Raw genomic sequence first — 11,938 nt, forward strand, 5'->3', positions numbered from 1 at the left:
AGTTAGCTTTATTTAAATCACGTGTGAGTATTATATATCACGTGTGTTCCTCCATAGGGAGGTCAGAAGGGGGCATCAGATGCCCTAAAACTTCAGTCACAGATGTTTGTGATCTACCATGTGGATGCTGGGAACCAAGCCTTGGTCCTCTGTATTAGCTCTTAACCACCGAATCAACTCTCCAGCCCTGCTTGATACTTTAAATACAGGGTCTCAAGTAGCCCAAGCTGTGGCTGGGCTCCACACAGCCAGAAATGATGAACTCCTAAACCTCATGCCTGCTTTCCTGATGGCTAGGCCACAGATTAGACCACCGTGCCCTACACTTCGACTTTTTATTCTATTATCCCCTTAGCCCTTAAAACCCCTGAAGCTTAATTAAGTAGAAAAACTCACCAGGTGTGGAATTTCTCGCCACGCTGAATGAAGTTCGCAGAGTTAGGATATCGTCTCTGAGCTGTCAAAGAAACAAACCATAACTCTTTAAAAAAGCTCACAAAAGTCTCACAAAGGAGGAGGAGATGAGACTTTTTAGGAAAGAAGAATAGAACGTAAGAGACAGGAATCCCACACAGTTGCAGTAAACTCACCTCCGGTCTGCCCTCGAAGGAACAGTTGTAGCAAGAAAAGAAAACTTAGGAATGACCCACAGAAGTCCACCCATCTGCCCAGAACAGGGAGGGAGACTGCCGGGCCTCAGAGCTCCTGGCTGCCATCACACACGCTCCAGAAGACCTTAAACCCAAACCCTCTCTGAAATGAAGCTCTGCTTTCTGGTTTTCCCGTCACCGTTTCGCTGTGATAACGGAACAGACAGCGCCAGCATTCTGCAGAGCAAACATATGCGGAGCTATCCCCAACTCTGCTTTCATTTACAACAGGACAGGAAGCGCCTGCTCAACTCAAGGGACACAGGAAGGGTGGGGACAGCCTCGACGTGGGAATCGTGGGAATGGCCACTGAGCATGGAAACGGGAGTTCAGCACAGCACAAAAGTAAATAACAGCATCTCTTGGGGACACCACATTTTTTAAGAACTTCCTTTTCCACCCTCAGAAGCTGTTATTCACCATATCCTGACCCATCTATCTAAATATCTAAATGATATTAACTGGTATCTCACCATGGCAGGGCTATTACACAGAAAAACCCCATCTCAAAAAAAAAAGTAATAATAATAAATTGGTTTGTTGGTGTATTTGTGTGTGTCTGTATGAGTTTGTTGTTGTCGCTGTTGCTGTTGTTGCCCCAGACAGGGTTTCTCTGTGTATACCTGGCTGTTCCAGAATTTGCTCTGGAGACCAGGCTGGGCTCGAACTCACAGTTCTGCCTCCCTCTGCCTCCCAAGTGCTGGGATTAAAGGAGGGCCCCTCCCCCACCCCCATTGTCTAATCTTTAAAAAGTAGAATTGTCTTATTCTCTTCTGAGTCAAGTCTCACTATGCAGCGTCCACTGGCCCCAAACTCAATGATGCATTGATACATAAAAACATCAATATAGGGGCTGGAGAGATGGCTCAGTGGTTATGAGCACCGGCTGCTCTTCCAGAGGTCATGAGTTCAATTCCCAGTAACCACATGGTGGCTTACAACCATCTGTAATGAGATCTGGTGCCCTCTTCTAGTGTGTGGGCATACATGGAGGCAGAATGTTGTATACACAATAAATAAATAAATTTAAAAAAAACATCAATATATATATATATATACCAACATTGGCCAGTGTTTTTATGTGTATACACTGTATAATGTTTATATCGGGTTAAACATCTGTCCCTTCTAACACTTATCATTTGTGATGAAAACATTCATTTTTTTTTTGTCTTCCTAGAGGCAGGATTTTTTTCTTTTTTCTATTTTTTTAAATTGATATTTATTGAGCTCTACATTTTTCTCTGCTCCTCTCCCTGTCTCTCTCCTCCCTCTTCAATCCTCCCCCAAGGTCCCCATGCTCCCAATTTACTCAGGAGATCTTGTCTTTTTATACTTTCTACTTCCCATGTAGATTAGATCTATGTAAGTCTCTCTTATTGTCTACATTGTTGTCTAAATTCTCTGGGATTGTGGTTTGTAGGCTGGCTTTCTTTGCTTTATGTTTTAAAGCCACCTATGAGTGAGTACATGTGATAATCGTCTTTCTGTGTTTGTGTTACCGCATAATGTTTTCTAGTTCCATCCATTTCCCTGCAAAATTCAAGCTGTCGTTATTTGTCCCTGCTGTGTAGTACTCCACTGTGTAAATGTACCGCATTTTGGGGCAGGGTTTTGTTAACAATTTAGTCCAGTCCCTCTACTCGCCCTGAGAGAACTACCTCCGGTGTTTGAAACCTTAAAAGGTTTACTTTTATTTGTGTGTGTATGTGTGTGCACATTCAAATTGCATAGTGTGCTTGTGGTCACAGAAGGATTCTCAAGCAGAGTTCCTGGAGCTACTTCCCTCCAGCTACCTTGGGCGGGGTATGGAACTCGGGTCCCAGACCCATGCTCAGGTGCCTCCACCTGCTAACACAACAGTCTTTACATTTTTAAAACAGTCCCTTGTATCTCAGACTTGTAAAATGGCGTAAATAGTTACCTATTTCTTAGCATTTTAAGTGAAACAAGTCCTTCCTATGCAGCCTGTAGGAAGAGGACACTCAGGGAACACCCAGCTGTTATCGTGATTAGTTACTGTCTCCCAGCATGCACCCCTTTGAGTGTCATGTGACCAACATGGAAGCTCTTAAGAGAACATTTTTTGGAAACCAGTGCCTGAGTTGCATTCAAGATTACACTATACTATAGGGGGCTGGAGAGATGGCTCAGCAGTTAAGAGCATTGCCTGCTCTTCCAAACATCCTGAGTTCAATTCCCAGCAACCACATGGTGGCTCACAACCATCTGTAATGAGGTCTGGTGCCCTCTTCTGGCCTTCAGGCATACACGCAGAAAGAATATTGTAATACATAATAAATATATATTTTTAAAAAAAGCTTGAGGGCCATTTTATCTCTCCTTTGGATGCTGTCTTAAATCCTAGGCAGCATTCCACTCTACACAGCTGCACTTTTTCTCTGTGGGGAGACTTTCTCCCCCAGAGCAGCTGCTGATGGCTCTACCTGCTTTCTTGGACCCTAACTCAAAAGGCGTTAACTTTCTCTCTCTTTAATTCACCTCCTCCTCTTGGCCTCTGCCAAGACTGATAGTTTGACTGCCCTGTTTTTTGTTTTGTTTTGTTTTGTTTTTTTTCCTTTCAAACTCTGATAAAAAAAAAAACAGTTCTGGAACTTCAAAAGGAACATTTTAAAAATGGGGGGAAAAATTTAAAACAAGGCATGGTGGCACACACCTGTGATCCCAGCACCCAGGAGCATCTGAAGCTCAAGGTTATCCTCAGCTACCTGGTGAGCGTGAGGCCATCCTGGGCTATAGAACCAGCTCAGAAAGGAGGGAGAGACAACAGATAAGTCTTGACTCACATAAAAGTCATACTTCCCCTGATATACTACTACATTTTTATAGTCTATCCAATAAATTTAGGGCCGCAGAAACAGAATGTCCCAGATACACACATGATAGAAAAGTGAGGTCAAAGAGCACGAACAACACAAACTAGAGACTGCAATTCGGGGAGTACACACACCTTTTGGCGTGCTGGATGTCTAACCCAAGTCCGGCAGAGTGCATCTGCCTGTGAGCTTCATCCCCGGTTTTGTGAGGGGGAGGGGAAGGCAGCAGTGTGCAAGGGTTCTGCTCGGGAGGGTCAGGGAGAACCCTAACCCTCCAGAATGGCTCCTGCCTTTCTGTTTCCTTCGTTGGATTGTTCACGACTTTCTACATCTGGTCAATTTCTAATAATTAGGTCCCATGAGTCCAGCGTTAGGTTCTTTTGGTTTTGTTTGGTTTTCTTGAGAGGGGCTCTCTCTATGTTGCTCAGCCTGGTTCCTAACTCCTAACCATTCTCCTGAGGAGGTAGGATAGCAGGCAACGCCACTGAGTTGTTTTGGGAGGGAGTAGAAATTATTTGTAATACCTTCTAGGAAAAGAGACATTTATACCTTCTGATTTCGAAGCGACTAGTTTGGAACTTCTCTAGAATGTGCACTGGATGAAACACACTCACCCTTGCTGGACATGCTAACGCACACGCTTCAAGCATTTGGGAGGCAGAGGCAGGAAGATCTTTGTTGGGTTTGAGACTACATAGTGAGAGCCAAGACTGCCAAGGCTACAAAGTAGGATTCCATTTCAATACCACCACCCCCAAAAAAACCAAAAAAGCCAGTTTTTATTTTTGTGACTGTGTGTATGCCGGCCAAAGCCGTAAGAGGGTGTTAAACTTCCTGCAGCTGGGGTTTCAAGAAACAATGTAGGCACTGGGAGTCATACTCGGGGCCTCTGAAACAGCAAACACGCCTAGCCTCTGAGACTCATCTCTCTGGAACACCTTTTTTGTTTTTTCTTTTAAACACACGGTCTCAGTCTCACAATGTTGCCCAGATTTTCCTGGAGGTTAGTTTCTGAAAAACGCAACACGGTTTGGCTGTAGTTACACAGGCCTGGAATCCCAGCCCTTGAGATGTAGAGGTAAAAGGATTTGGATTCAGAGCTGGAGAACAGTCTCAATTACATAATGAATTTGTGGCCAGCCTAGAGTACACGAGACCCCCCGGCCCCGACACACAGGGATAGCCTTACCATGAATGACAACGCTCGTGAAATTTCTACCACTCACCGCTGAAGCAGAACAACTGCATGAGTTCTTCTCGGTCACACGGTAAGATCCTGTCTCAAAACAAAACAATGCAAGATATACTACCAAGTAAGAATCCCAAGCAGTTAGAGATAGATGGACTTCGCCTGTTATGCCATTGTTGTTCCCTCCCAATCAGGGTGGAGAACTGAGAACCTGCAGAAGTGATGGACTCTAGCCTGTGTGTGTGTGTATCCTTGAAGGCAGGAAGCCCGGCCAACACGCAGGTGATGGTCTCAGCACGCTCAGCACCTGGGGAATAAGGTCTATCAAAACCAAGGACACACCCCCAACACACCCCACTCCAGATAGAAAAACTCGTTCTGTTGACTAACGTGTCTGCCGCAAGTATTCTCTAACAGAAATCATCTAAAACATTGAATTTTTCTCCTCGAAAAGAGAAGAGGAAAAGCAAGGTTAGAAGAAAACAGAAAAAAGAAGGCTGAGGATATAGCTGGTAAGACACTTGCCTATCATGGCTGAAGCTCTGGGCTTGAGCCTCAGCACCGTGTAAAACAGGTCTGGCGGCACCCAGGCACCCACGCGTGTTCCCGGCACTTGGGAGGAAGGAGGCTCAGGAGTTCAAGGCAATCTTCCTCTACCATCCTCAAAGTAGTCTGGATTATGTGAGACTGTCTCGAACAACAGGAAAGAGAAGTGTTTGCCTAAGCACATATGTGTGCACACAGTGTGTAAAACTTGTCTGCCTCACACCCACGAGGAGAGGCAGAGATCCCCTGGAACAGACTTACAAGCTACCTTGTGGCTGCTGAGAACTGAACTTGGGGCCTGCATAAAAGCAGCCAGAGCTCTTACCTATTGAGTCGTCTCTCCAGGCCCCCTTCACCTCCTGCCCAGCTTTTTGAGACAGGGCTTTACTATAGAGCACTGATGGTTTAGGAGTTACTATGTAGACTAGATTGGCCTCAGACTCACAGAGATCTGCTTGCCTCTGCTCCCCAAATGCTGGGGTAAAGGCATGTGCTACTATATCCAACTTGTTTTTTTTTTTAAGTTACCATGCATAGATGTTTTTTTTTAAGGTTTATTTATTTATTATGTATACAGTGTTCTGCCTGTCAGAAGAGGGCACCAGATCTCATTACAGATGGCTATCAGTCATCACATGGATGCTGGGAACTGAACTCAGGACCTCTGGAAGAGCAGTCAGTGCTCTTAACTTCTGAGCCATCTCCCAACCCCTCCCTCCTTTTTTCTTTTTCTTTCTTTGTTTTCTTCTTTCTTTCTTTCTTTCTTTCTTTCTTCTTTTTGGTTTTTCAAGATAGGGTTTCGCTGTAGCTTTGGAGCCTATCCTAAAGCTCACACTGTAGACCAGACTGTAGTGGAATTTCACTTGTATTTTAATAAATAAAGCTTGCCTGAAGATCGGAAAAGTAAAACAGCCACACTGGCCAGCCTTACAGAGCAGGCAACAATGACACATACCTTTAATCCCAGGAGCCACACTAGCGTGCCATAGAAACCAGTGGTGCACGCCCTTAATCCCAGAACTAGAGAGGATTATAAAATGGGAGGAGACAGCTCTCAGACACAGTCTCATCCTGAGATTCCTGCAGACAGGATCACCATTTTGGACTGAGGAGAGATAAGAGCCAGTGGCTGTCTGTTTTGCCTTTTCTGACCTTCAGGTTGAACCCCAATTTCCTTTTTTTTTTTTTTAAGATAAGGTCTCCTGCAGCTCAGGCTGGCCTTAAACAACTCACTATGTATCTAAGGATGAACGAGCTCTCAGGCACACGTCAGTGAAGGACCTAAGACTGCATTCTATGCATTCTCAGAACCATCTACATTGGTGATACGGGTCTATTCATGTGTTTACTTCACACCTGAGACATTAATTTTTGTCTAGCCCTAACTATCTCTAAAACAACTCACATGATCCCATCAGGGGTATCAACTTCAATTCAACTACTAGGTTTTACCAAATTAAACTACTATATATAATTTTTTTCAATATTTTTATCATTGAATAATAATTTCACATGGTTACACTAGCATACAGCAGTAAGTGTAAAGCCATGAGGACGGCAATGAGCCAGAACACTGAGGGCTGGGGTGCAGTTCAATGGTGCATTTGCCTAGCACGCACAGGACCTGGGGTCAACCCGCAGTGTGCCCGGAGATAAACAGCAAAGAAAAAAACTATTAACTTGAAGTAGCCTTAACAATACCTGTATAGGGGGCTGGAGAGATGGCTCAGCGGTTAAGAGCACTGATTGCTCTTCCAGAGGACCCGGGTTCGATTCCCAGCACCCACATGGCAGCTCACAACTGTCTGAAAATGCAGTTCCATGAGATCTGACACCTTCACACCAACGAACATAATAAAGTTAAAAAAAAAAAAAACAATACCTGTATAAAACTGTCAAATAATAACAACAAGAATTTGCTAGGGGCCATGGCAAACAAACAAACATCCACAGGCTCCAGAACATGGGCTTCAGGTGTATGTGTCCACGCCAGCTCGGAATCTGGAATTTCCAACCTTCAGTTCTACACTGTCTGCTTATGGTGAGTACATGCCACCACACCTGCCTCTGCTTTTGTTCTTTAAAAGGAAGGGTCTTCCATAGTCCTACCTGGCCTCAGAGTGGCTCTGGAGGATGACTTTGAACTTGATTCCGTCTCTGCATCCCAAGGGCAGGCCTTACAGGAGCGAGGCGCCACAGGCTAGACAGGACCCAGTTTCTCAGCTAGGCCTCCTCGGTCCTGAGTTTTATGTGATAAAACACAGCAACTTGCAGGGAGCAAAGGGTTTATTAGGCTCATCCTTTGTCCCAGGCAGGGTTTCTATTGCTGCAAGGAAACGCCATGACCGAAGCAAGACGAGGAGGGCAGGGTTTGTTTGGCTTACACTGTCACATTGCTGTTCATTACGGGAGGAAGTCAGGGCAGGGACCTGGAGGAGGAGCTGATGCAGAGACAACGGAGGAGTGCTGCTTACTGGTTTGCTTCCCCTGGCTTGCTCATCCTGCTTTCTTCCTTTATTTCTTGTGTGTGTGTGTTGTTGTTGTTGTTGTTTGTTTGTTTGTTTTTCGAGACAGGGTTTCTCTGTGTAGCCTGGCTGTCTTGGAACTCACTTTGTAGACCAGGCTGGGCCTCAAACTCACAAAGATCCGCCTGCCTCTGCCTCTGAAGTCCTAGGATTAAAGGCCTGCACCGCCACCTTGAGGCTAACTTCTTACCTGCCTTGGCTTGCTATTGCTGTAATAACCACCATTTCAAAAAGCAACAGATGTAGCAAAGACTTTATTTCAACTTACAGGTCCCTATCCAGTCCATCATGAAGGGAAGTTGAGGCAAGAACTGAAGCAGGGGCCATGGCTGCTTACTGGCTTGCGGCAGCCACCTTTTGTGGGCTGGGTCCTCCCACGTGTTGGCAGGCCATTCTGATTGAGGCTTTTCTCAAGTGAGGTTCCCTTTCCCCAAATAACTCAAGCTTATGTCAAGCTGACAAAAAACCCAACCAGGACTCCATCCAAATATAATTTAAATTCATTATAATGACAGACTATAATTTTCATCCTTTTCAGAGTGTTTCTGGTGAGAAAGCAAGCCACCAAAGAATACCAGGAGAAACACTGCCACCTGCTGGGCAAAGCAGGACACGCGTCCTTTAGGAAACAGGATCCAATGTAGGTCAGAAGTTTGAGGGGAGAGGGAGATCTTATTTTTATTACTGGGGTGTGGGACAGGTACATGTGTAAGTCAGAGGACCATATTGTGGGGTCATTTCTCCACTTTTAACCTTACTTGGGTTTCAGGAATCAAAACTCAGGCTGCCAGATTCAGATTCGGACAGCATTTACCCGCTGAGCAGTCTTGGTCACTCCAACTTTCGCTGTTGTTCTGTTTTTGTGTTTTGAATGAGGGGAGGGGGGGGCATCATCGTATAGTAGAGGCTGGCCTTGAACTGCTCACCCTTCAGGCTCTGACTCAGGAAATCAAAGTGCACCTGAGCAAGTTCGATAGGCAACCAGCTCCCACAAAAGAGGAAAATGCAAGAAGCAGAAGCTCATTAGCAGTGATATAAAATAGATAATTCAAAGAAACAGGGATATAAATGAAGCAAATAGCTTCTGGTTAATAACTAGAATTTCCCTAACCTAAGGCATTTTTCTCATGAACAGATCTTTAGAAGGATTGGCAGGCAGGTTAGCTCATCGAGTACTGACTATGAGACCATATGGACTTGAGTTCCGACCCCCAGCACACACATAAAAAACTGGGAATCTGGAACTCGAGCGTTGAGGCGAGGTATCGCTGGCCATCCAAGGTCTAGCTGTGTCTAGGTCCAGGTTCATGAGAGACCCTCACTCAAAAAATACGGTGGGGGCTAGAGAAATGGCTCAGGAGTTAAGAACACTTGCTGCCCTGCAAAGGACCCAAGTTCAGTTCCCAGCACTCATACAGTCTGTAACTCTGGTTCCAGGGTTACCTCTCTGGCCTCCTCAGGCACCAGGTACTTATGTGGTACATGCATATGTGCAGGTAAAACACTGCACAGGAAAAGGCAGGCATGGCGGTACACACCTTTAATCAGGAGGCACAGGAAGACAATCTCTGTGAGTTCCAGGCCAGCCTGGGCTACCCAGTGAGACCCTGTTTCAAAAAAAAAAATCTTTAAAATCAAAGTGGAGATCCCCTGAGAAAGACACCTGTGCACACACAAGCACATGTACATACACCGCACATACAAACTCATGTTGATTAAGTTTATACTGAGTAGTAAAGCTCGTAATTAAACACAGGCACGGTGTTACAGATGTGTGTAACCTCAGCAGCTTGGGAGACTGGGGCAGGAGGGGGCAAATTTGAGCCCAACAACGTAACTAGTCCCCATCTCCAAAACCAAAAAGCGTTGATGCTCAGCTGGCCGAGCGCTTGCCTACATGCTTGATTCCTAGCATGCAGGAATCCTTCGGTTCAGACCCTGGCCTGGAATAACTCTGGGCGGGCAGGGCAACCGCAGGTCTATAACCCCTGCCCTTGAGAGGTAGAAGCCGGAGGCGGATCAGAGCTTCAAGTCATCCTTGAAAAGCAAGTTCAAGAGCATCAGGGAGACATTCTATCTGAAAGCAAAAACCAAGAAGTTTGCTTTCAGGGCAAAGTCAGAAGTAGGGCAACGACCTGTAGTCCCTGAGTTAGAGGAAGTGCTCCTGATAGGGGAGCGGATAAGTCAGTCCCTGAGTTAGAGGAAGTGCTCCTGATAGGGGAGCGGATAAGTCAGAGTGGAAGGGCAAACAGTAGGAAAAACAAACAGAGGGAGACCGCCTGGTTTCAAACAAAACCCCCACTCTGAACAGTAAGAAGAGCTGCCGTCCTACCAAACACGCAAGCATGTTTGACGTCTGATTTCTCATGGTTACATCTCGCTTGTGGCAAGTTCTCCTCACACAGCCCAACTGAGCTTGTCCCCCTGACCCTCTCACCCAAGCTTCTCAGACGGTGAGATCTACAAGGGTTGTACCCCGTTCTGGGCCAGGATCAGGGCCATTTAGATTCAGAAATGAAAACGGAAGAGTTTTGTAATGTAGCCCGGGCAGCTCAATAGTCAATGACCAGTTAGTTCTATCTCACAGCATAAAATAACCTTTTTCAGGAGCGAGGTCGTTTTCTCCCGGGTTGTTGATTCAGTTGTCAATTTTGGAGAAGGCTGCACGTAACCCGAGATCTGTGTGATTTCAGCTCTGGGCTCTCTTATGCAAGCAGTCTTAATTTTAATTTAAAGAGTTGGTCATCGTTCTTTTTAAACATTTATGTATCAGGGGTGGGGGGCACGCGAGTGCTTCTGTCTATGTCGTTCTCTCTTTCCACTGTGTGGGCTCCACGGCTTGAATGCAGGCAGCTGTCAAGCTTAGCAACAAACACCTTTACCCACAGAGGTGTCTCTGTTCTGAGTTTCCTCGCTTCAGAATGGGCCTAACAACTGCTTCATAGGCTGAGGAGAGAGAGACACACCATACACACTCAAGAACAGCGGTTAATATTACTCCAACTAAACAAAAGTGTGAGGAAGTGGGGTGGACTCCTTAGGAGACAGAAGATGGCCTTGAACCACTGACCCACCTGCCCTTCTGCTCTGGAGTGCTGACCATCACTCCCTTAATTCTCAAAGAGTTTTGTGTATGTTCTTCATTGAAGAGGAGATGCGTGGGTGATTAAATAGACAAAACTGGACCAGATGGTGGCACACACACTTTTAATCCCAGCACTCTGAAGGTTTAAACAGGTGGGTCTGTGAGTGCCAGGACAGCAAGGGCTACATAGAGAGGCCCAGTCTCAAAAATAAAAAAATAAAATTGGGGGGGGGCATTTATATAATGTTTTGTGTTTCTTCTCTATCTCTCTCTCCCCCTCTCTCTCTCTCTCCCTCCCTCTGTATGTGTGTGGGTTGCACACAACTGTAATCCCTGCATTTGAGAATGCTGAGGCAACACGGGCTATATCACAAGGCCCTGTCTCTAACACACTAACACGCACGCGCGCGCGCACACACACACAAGGTTTTCATGTTCGCTGTCTTTTCCTTCCTTTCTTCCTTCCCTCCCTCCTTCCTTCCTTCCTTTCTTTTTTTCTTGGTTTTTCGAGACAGAGTTTCTCTGTGAGCTCTGGAGCCTGTCCTGGAACTTGCTCTTGTAGACCACGCTGGCCTCGAACTCACAGAGATCCGCCTGCCTCTACCTCCCAAGTACTAGGAATAAAGGCATGCACCACCACACTTCTTTTAATGCATGAACTCTACAGAAAGAATATCCGCAGCCACCAAATAAACTGCAGGCAGATCACGCTAAGAACCTAGCACCGGAACGACTCTCACGGAAGCGCGGCTATTTCTGGACATGCGTTCTCCACTCACCGCCAGCGCGCGTCCGTGACGCGGTGCTCTGAGCCCGCAGCCCCACAGCAGGTGACGGTGTACGGCCGCTTCTGGCCTCGGAACGTCGCACGCCCCCGGCGCGCCACCCGCTCACTAGGTGGCTCCTGCTTCCCGCTCGCTCTCATCTTTCTCTCTCGAGTAACATTTTCAGCTGCACCAGAGAATCCCATCGTTCCCAGCCCTGCCGCTTCTCCCCGAGCTCCGACGGCGCAGAGAGGGGTTTCTCTCCCACCACCGCAGTGACGCGCCCCGGAGTCCGTGGGCGCAGGGACCTGACTCTCCCCGCCTCCCAGGGTTCTTCTTCCT

The 11,938-nt window shown here is 46.4% G+C and overlaps 1 protein-coding gene across 3 annotated transcripts in view; it reads right to left on the reverse strand.

Annotated features, from left to right (window-relative positions):
* Rbms2 (RNA binding motif single stranded interacting protein 2) overlaps positions 1-11,928 on the reverse strand; it is a 57,387-nt gene extending 45,459 nt beyond the window's left edge. For 2 of the 3 annotated variants that reach the window (XM_075954546.1, XM_075954547.1), the window contains exons 1-3: positions 11,612-11,928; positions 4,677-4,763; positions 397-457 (exon numbers count right to left, since the gene is read on the reverse strand). The gene's annotated coding sequence lies outside the window, so the exon portion shown is untranslated. Of the gene's footprint in view, positions 1-396; positions 458-590; positions 877-4,676; positions 4,764-11,611 lie in introns of those variants that run through there. The other variant, XM_075954545.1, reaches the window with a different exon arrangement.
* Between the last annotated feature and the right edge of the window lie 10 nt (positions 11,929-11,938).

The sequence above is a fragment of the Microtus pennsylvanicus genome, chromosome 20 (assembly GCF_037038515.1).
Source record: "Microtus pennsylvanicus isolate mMicPen1 chromosome 20, mMicPen1.hap1, whole genome shotgun sequence".
Classification (NCBI taxonomy): domain Eukaryota; kingdom Metazoa; phylum Chordata; class Mammalia; order Rodentia; family Cricetidae; genus Microtus; species Microtus pennsylvanicus.